We start from the raw sequence: 6,365 nt of genomic DNA, 5'->3' as shown, positions 1-6,365 counted from the left end.
ATGAACGTGAGAGGTGGACCATAAAACCGGCTGAGCACCAAATAATTGACAATTTCAAATTGTGGTGCTGGAGAAGACTCTTGAGAGTCCCTTGAACTGCAAGGAGATCCAGTCCATCTTAAATGAAATCAACCCTGAATAGTCATTAGAGGGACTGATACTGAGGCTGAAACTCCAATAATTTGGCCACCTGATGCGAAGAGCTGACTCACTGGAAAAGACCTTGATACTGGGAAAGATTGAAGGCAGGAGGAGAAGGGGATGACAGAGGATGAGATGGTTGGATGGCATTACTGACTCAACGGACATGAGTTTGAGCAAGCTCCAGGAGATAGTGAAGGACACGGAAGCCTGGTATGCTGCAGTCCATGGGGTCACAAACAGGACACAACTGAGTGACTGAACAATAACAAAAGTAAGCTGATAACTTCTGGGTGTAAATCAATGTCTATGCAGCTTTAAGAATATAAAAGCACTTTGCTGCCTTTGTGGGTTCATTTGTTTCTGCTTAGTTTTTATTCCTGGAGAATCTTGAAGGGCAATGCAGTACATGATCTTCAGCTCATGTGTACTGGGCCTAATAAACCAGTTAGTTCATCTCTTCAGTATCCTTTTAATTGGATCCATGAAGGTCAGTGTGTTTTGGAAAATCTGAGCATATTAGTTTCAAGAAAATATTTCTGTCTATAAACAGTCAATGAACTTATGGGGAAAAAAATGTTTAACTTTACCAGTTACCGAAGAACACAAATTAAAACAGAAAGCATAAAATGGTTACTTATCATATTGTAAAAGAAAAATAAAAATGTTAGTGTCTACTGATTATGAAGGTGAAGGAAAGAATGTTCTGTACAGCTGCTGAGATTGTGAATTGTCCCAACCAGAGGGCATTTGGTAACACATATCAAAAATCTAAAATAATGCACAGGGTCACCTAGCAAGTTAGAATTTATCATAAGGAAATAAATGGACACCTGGTAAAATAATATAATGATTAGTTAAATGTATAGCAGTGGAATATTTTATCCAAATGTTATAGTTCATCCATAAGATAGATTGCAATGCAGTCTTTAAAAATACAAATGCTTTTCTGTATCTGGTGACATGAAAAGATGCTCATGATAAATGTAGGTAAGAAAAATAGGTTACAGAACAAATGAAATGTATATGTTATGTAACCAATAGCCATATACATACAGCTTGAAGATATATAAATCAAAATCTTGACCATAGTTTTACTATTATGGGGAGATTATTTGATTATTAGTATTTGATTTTTATAATTTAAATATTTTTATTTTACACACTTATATGGTAAGTGGCCATGATTGAGATGGGCAGCCAGATGGGGGTGACTGAAGGCAGAAGTCACGCAGTGAATCAGAAACAGGAAGTTGAGGCTCGAACCGCCAACCTTTCGGTTAACAGACGAATGCGCCACAGAGACAGCCTTGGGTCAACTCAGCCATTGCTTAATGAAACAGAAAAGGTCAGTTTCCTTCTCAGGTCCTCAGTTCCCTCATATGAAGCATGAAAGGGATTAACTAGATATTCTCACAGTCTAGTCCATTTCAGGCTCAGGAGGTTTAGACTGGTATCATGCTGTTTGAATACCAAGAGGGATTCAACCCTTGAATTGTAACTACCAGCAAAAAAGCCCGAGGATTCATTACAAAGATATTGTTAATTTTCTTTGTCTCTCAATGGCCTGAAGAGGGGATTGGAGGAGGAATGGGGAACCACAGGGACTGTGGCATGTTTTAATGATCAGTTTGCATGAGGACTGAATCACTAATGTTCTCTGAAGCTTACCTCTGCCTGGGCTGATCCACTGAACACATCCACACAGTGCTGATGTGCAGAGGCTCTAGGTTAAAAATCCAGGTGAGTCTATCCAAGCCCATGACCAGCCACGTTTAAAATACACAGAGAGAGGCGAGGCAAGGTGAAGGCCCACTGGTGAGGAGCGCCGGCTGAGATGCAGGCAGCAGCAGCCGCAGGGCCTGGCGAGGAGACCACGGGGGCCTCAACCTCCTGGGGCCTGCCCGCCCGCGTCCCAGCCCCGCACCACGAACCACAGGAGGCTCCGGGCCTGAACCAACTGCCCATCGAGATGCTCCAGAAGGTGCTGAGCTACCTGCCTCCTAGCACGCTGCTCCGGCACTGCCGCCCGGTGTGCCGGCACTGGCGAGACGTGGTGGACGGCTGGGGCCTGTGGCGGAGCATCCTGCCCTGGGAACACCCCGACCTGTGGCCCGTCATCCGCACCTGCCTGCCCCCTGCTGACGCCCCCGGGCCCTGCATCCTGGGCCGCTTCTGCGAGCGCAGACCCATAGGACGCAAGCTCACCGCGAACCCCCCAGGCAAAGAAGACCTCTGGGACTGTATGATGCTGAGCTGTAGCGATGGCTTGGAGGAAGAGGAAGACTTGGGGGTCAGGCTGAAGACTTCTGGGGAGATGAGCTACAGGTGTTGGTACAAGGGAGAAATTTTGGACCTGGAGGAGGAGGGTCTGTGGCGGGAGCTCCTGGATATTGGAAAGATTTGGATTTCTGTCTGTCGCCGCTGGACAGAGCAACAAGGCAATGACCGGATGTATCAGCTAGTCGTCAAGCTCCTAGATGCCAACTATGCCACCTTGCATTATTTCTTCCATAAACGTTTTCCCGTCCGGCCACAGACAGGCAGTTTCTCCTTTCGGATCATGCACGCATTCACCAACATCAAGAAGGGCGTCCGCTTTGTGTTGTTTGACCACAGTGTCGAGGGCTATGATTCGTGGCCTGAGCAGTGTGGAGTCTGCAGGCCCCAATCCAGTGTGATCGTACAGATCCGTCCCTAGGCTGTCCCTGTAAGACAACGTGACCGTGCCTTCCAGGAGCTGGGACCTTTGGCCAGACCACCTCAGTAATCGAAAGCGTGTAGCTCCTGGCATCATGGGATCTCTCCACTGAGCCCTGTCTTTAAATTCTATGAGAAACTGTGAGAAGAACATTCTTACATCAGGGTTACTGACTGAACGCAGCCCCTGTTCTACGGAGACACACGGATGAAAACAAGGAAATGGTGAGAGGGCTCCTCACCGCCGCCCCTGCCCCCGCCAGTGCCAGGCCCCTCTGGTTTGGCCCCCATGCCCTCTGCCCTAGTCTTCTGTTTCTGCTGCAGAGGCTTCATTGATCACTTCCAAGAAACCCTCTCCTCGTGTCTGAACCAGAAACTCATCCATCTGGCTGAGTAATTCCAGTCTCTAACCTTCTGTGATTTCAAGACTGTGACCAGGACTCAGAGCTGAAAGCTGCTGCTAAGTCTGCTGCTAAGTTGCTTCAGTCGTTTCCAACTCTGCGCGACCCCATAAATGGCAGCCCATCAGGCTCCACCGTCCCTGGGATTCTCCAGGCAAGAACACTGGAGTGGGTTGCCATTTCCTTCTCCAAAGCATGAAAGTGAAAAGTAAAAGTGAAGTCACCCAGTCGTGTCCGACTCTTAGCGACCCCATGGACTGCAGCCTACCAGGCTCCTCTGTCCATGGGATTTTCCAGGCAAGAGTACTGGCGTGGGGTGCCATTGCCTTCTCCGAATTAGCTCAAAAGATTGTTTAGAGGCAGAGGGTTCTGCCCACCCTGTGAACAATGAATTTGGTCCCCAGAGCCCAACCCTATTCTGGATTTTATGGTGGATAGAATTATTTTGTTACTTTGAAATTCTTTTTGAATATGGAGATAATAAATCAGGAATGTATCTTCCAATCATAGTTAACAAGTATAATATTTGCCTAAAGTAGCTCAGCCTTTTTCAATAAAAATACAATGTTAAAAAAAAAATAAAATAAAATACACAGAGATCATCAAAGGGAGGGAAAGTGGGCTGATTCCATGCAAATCAGGACTATTACTGGAAAGCTAAATTAACAGTGTCTTCATTACCCTACAGACTATCCCAAACCATATCAAATAGCTATATGATGTTTCATCAGTCATCACCATTTCCATCACTGATTTGGAGTTACTGACCTATAACAAAAAGGGATTTCAAGAAGAATAAGGTCGAGCCTTGCAGAACGTAACTTTGGAGTAGCATTTGCTAACTTAATGACACCCTAGGGAAATTGGAGGCATTCAGCCTTACTCACCTTTGAGCCCCTTTCTCACAAATTCAGACTGTTGATTACTCACTGCTACATAAGGAACATATCTCTCTCCTGTCCCTCTACCCACGGTCATCCACACCTTTTTCACCCCTTTATGAAGGGTGAGATAAAGCCCCACTTCTAGGAGGAAGTCCTAAAGACCCCTTTGGTTTTCATCAGTTCTCCTTTGCTCTGGCCCATTTTCATAATACTACATAAACCTATCTTGAATCGTATTCTGCCTCAGCAACTCTGAAATGTTTCATAGGTGGCAGTTTTGTGCCTCCATAATAGAAGCTTCTTTAGGATTAAGACCAGGTCCTATAGTTCTCTGTATTCCCCAAAGTATTTAATGGATGTCCCGTAAATCTCTTTTAATTAATGATTAAATAGATGATAAATAAATATATACCCATGAGCTAGTAAAGAACTATATATGAATAAGCCATCAAGCCTAAAAGAAAATCAATAACCTTCAATCCTTCTGAGAGATGTCCACCCGTTGTTGGGAACACATTGTGACAGCGTGGGAACCAAGAGACGGATCTGAGAAGAGAGGAATCTCAAGGCCACCATATAGGGAGCAACTGGCGAGGAGTGGGATGAGGATGGGGTGGGATTCCACACTAGAGAGGGCAGGTAAGCTGATACAGACTTGAGGGAAGGACCATTGGACTTCGGGATCCTAACAGCTGCTGCAACTGAAGAGTCTCCTCCATCCCACTTGGAGAGGCTCAAGCTGGCCCAGCTGATACGCTGCCCTGACTCTTCCAGTGTGGTGATTCTATTTCTGGCTGAGCCTGGCTGCTTTAGGTAGACCTTTTCCTGAGGATGCTAAAAGTAGCTGCAAGGGCAGTTGACTTCCTCCAGCCAGCTGATGGACATCGCTAAGGGATGGACACTGGTGGCTCTGGCCACATGTCCCAGCAGTCCTCTCCCCACTCCTGCTCTCGTGAGCCTCTTTCACAGCTGGCTAGGGCCTAGCAGGACAGTCAGAGCTGTTGGTAGATCTGCTTTATGGCTGCTGGCTGCTGCTGCTGCTGCTGCTGCTGCTGCTGCTGCTGCTAAGTCGCTTTAGTCGTGTCCGACTCTATGTGACCCCATAGATGGCAGCCCCCCCAGGCTCCCCCGTCCCTGGGATTCTCCAGGCAAGAATACTGGAGTGGGTTGCCATTTCCTTCTCCAATGCATGAGAGTGAAAAGTGAAAGTGAGGTCGCTCAGTCGTGTCCGACTCTTAGTGACCCCATGGACTGCAGCCTACCAGGCTCCTCCGTCCATGGGATTTTCCAGGGAAGAGTACTGGAGTGGGGTGGCTTTATAGCTAGTATCATTTAAAGTGAAGATACTTTTAACCTTGTTTGGTTTTCCAAGATAAGAAGCAGAGGGTGATGCGAATACTGCAAGGTATTTATAGGATTATTATGGATGCAAACTTGAAGTCTGCCTGGCTAAAAAAGAGCCTTTAAATAAATTCTGGCCATCCCTGCCAGTCTAGGAAGTCTGTGATAATACTGAGAACAAATGCCCATTTTCAAAATGGCTCTAATTAAAAGTTCACACGTAGCACAGTGCCTAGCAAACTGTGTGTGTGTGGAAGCCTGGGGGTGGGAAGTGGGGAGGGGGCAAACGTACAGAGAGAAAAAGGATAATATTAATATGTTTAGTCTTACTTTATAAAACTATTCATAATGTTTTATTATTTGAAAAAAATGAAAACCACGTGATAAGCAGAAATTTGGCCAAAAAATATTCAAAGAATATGCTCCAAAATATAAAACAATGATCTGTTAGGTATAATTATGGATACTTAAATGTATTATCTCTTTCTGTGTTTATTTTTTTTTTACTATAAGCATTCATTAATCATAAGAATTAATTAGAAAAAAAGAAGAAAATTCTTGTCAGTTGGTTATTTCCTGAGCAGCTCCTCTCAGATCTGTGACATCCGCTTCCTGATGTCAGGACATCTGGTGCTCCTACACACAACAGCTTGTTCTTGAATCTCAGCTGTGGCTTCCTTGGGTCTTTGAGACAGGCCACTGCATTTTTTCTACCCTCCTGAAATTTAAGTACTGAAAGAAGCAGCTTAAGGCCCAGGCTAGTGTTGAAGTTTAACAGTAATGAGACATCTCATCTGTAACTCCCAGACACATAAGCATCTAACCAGAATCTTGCCTACTTCTGCAAATGAAGGAATTGGAATATTGTTTTCACAATTTTCTACTTGTCTAATCATGG

At 45.2% G+C, this 6,365-nt stretch overlaps 1 pseudogene; it reads left to right on the top strand.

Moving 5' to 3' along the window:
• LOC108633776 lies at window positions 1,979-2,842 on the top strand (annotated as a pseudogene).

This window comes from Capra hircus, chromosome 24, assembly GCF_001704415.2.
Source record: "Capra hircus breed San Clemente chromosome 24, ASM170441v1, whole genome shotgun sequence".
NCBI lineage: Eukaryota > Metazoa > Chordata > Mammalia > Artiodactyla > Bovidae > Capra > Capra hircus.
This window is presented reverse-complemented; position numbering and strand designations above follow the sequence as displayed.